Source organism: Palaemon carinicauda, chromosome 19 (assembly GCF_036898095.1).
Source record: "Palaemon carinicauda isolate YSFRI2023 chromosome 19, ASM3689809v2, whole genome shotgun sequence".
In the NCBI taxonomy this organism is placed as follows: domain Eukaryota; kingdom Metazoa; phylum Arthropoda; class Malacostraca; order Decapoda; family Palaemonidae; genus Palaemon; species Palaemon carinicauda.
Window position 1 is genome coordinate 2807002 of NC_090743.1, and position 2331 is coordinate 2809332.

Sequence of the window (2331 nt, forward strand, 5' to 3'; positions counted from 1 at the left end):
TCAAAGTCTATGTAATAAGTTTTTCAGACATTCAAGTTTATTATAAAATTCTTTTACCTTGCTATCTCAATTAAGAAAATGGACAAGATCTTAGACTAAGACATTTCTTATGGTTGATATTGAGAAATATACCCTTCCTTCCTTAAACCAAAGGATTACGAAACTTTAGGATGTTTCATTTCAGTCATGGATGAAGTAGATTCTATTCAACTGTTCAAATACCTTGTACTCATTATGAATAAACCCTTCACAACTCACAGACTAAAGCACGTTTTCTCTTCTCTGCTTATGATGTTAGAGGAAGGTAGTAAAGCTTTAATACTATTGGATTACTTAGCAAACTCGGTGTTTTGAAGGCGCAATATATTATACGTACGAAAGTTTCCAATTCTGGTTTCTAATATTGGAATATTCGTTTCTGACCAAATACTTTCGGCCATAATAATTGCCGATGCTGAAAAAGTTTACCTGACAAAGTAAAGACTGGACTCAAAATTGTCTAGTTACTGCTTCAATATTACACGTTTTCTATGTAGTGGCAAAGACCTCGACTTGGTAAATCTTGACTTATCGATATAAATTGACTATTATTGATATAAACTATCTTAATGAACTTTATCTTAGGTTCTTGTTACATCAAGATTATTTGGATAGATTTTTGTTACATCAAGATTATTTGGATCATTTTTAAATTATGTATTAGAGATATTAGTTCCTATATTTTCCAAATTAAGTTTTATAAACGATTTTCAGCTATCATAGAAAACGTACCTTACTTAGGCTACGCCTTTGAGCTATGACTACGGAAATTTCATAGCCAGTTAATAGGCATTCTACGTTTCAATAAACTTGTAAATTTTCAGAGTTTTAATAGCACATTTTCTTACACGTACATTTTAACTTGGGTAATGATATACAGCAGTTTGTACTTTTTCTAACCAGTTATGTGATTATGAAAACAAACAAATACTTATTGAATGATTTTGTATATATTTCACGTAATATATGCTCATGAACTAAGTAATCAAAAGAAATTCAGAGCCAATTATTGAATTATTGCCATTTTTAAGGATTGAACCATACTTGGTTCTATAAATGGGAAACTTAAAGGTTATCCAGGAAAACCAAGTAATGCTAAATAAGATATTTATTTAAAAAAGGGTTAAAAAGTCATCCATAAATCTACAGTAATGATACATTTTAGTTGCAATAGATCCGACCAGCCCCCTCAAAAGCAGACAAGACAACACAAACGTCAAATCTCGTCCAGATTATCTTCCATGCCATGTAAGTGATTGAGTTGGGTAGAGAGGAAGAGATGCACAGCGAATGTTCTCATTATCTCTACTTCTTCCACCAACGAGATAATCAAATCGGACCGAAGTCGCCTTCTTCTGCACATGGACCACGAACCATCTCCGGTAATAGTTATGAGAGATTCTTTAATGTGCATTCTATTTTACATCGGTATTTGAACAATATTTTCTGTATTGAAATAAATATATTGATGCATTTTTCATTTCATGCCTAAAATACTGTATTTTACATCATTTGTAAATTTTTATATTTAAAATTCAAAATATATTGATGCATTTTCCATTTCATACCCAAAATACTATATTTTATATCAGCATTCGTACATTTTTCTTTATTGAAATTTCAAATTTATTGGTGCATTTTTTTTCATTTCATGCCTAAAATACTATATTTTAGTTCCTAAATTAAATCTTAAGACACCAAAAAGGACACTAGGCTAATCACTTCTAATGCTATTTAAAAATACCATATTTTAGTTCCTAATTTAAATCTTAAAGACACCAAAAAGGACAAGGCTAATCACTTCCAATCCTATTTACAGTCTTAAAACTTGCACATTCCTATCAGATTATTCCTTTGCTAAGAATGAATTTTTACAATGAAACGCTAATTAGATATTTAGAAGATATTCAAGCTGATTTACCTTCTTGAATGTCTACATTTAGATTAATCAACCAGATAGCTTTATCAATATTTTGTACATTTTATTGATAAAGTTGAGAAACTTAATGTCTACTTACAGTGTTTGCCAGTACACAAAGAACAAGAACGAGGGAGAGAACGAGATGGCGAGAAAGAACAAGAGAGAACGCGAAAAAGATCATAAGACAAAACGAGAGAGAGAGAGAGAGAGAGAGAGAGAGAGAGAGAGAGAGAGAGAGAGAGAGAGAGAGAGAGAGAGAGAGAGAGAGAGAGAGAGAGAGAGAACAAGAGAACGAGAAAATGAAACAGAACGAGAACAAGAGAACGAGAAAATGAAACAGAACGAGAACAAGGGCAAGAGACTGAACAAGA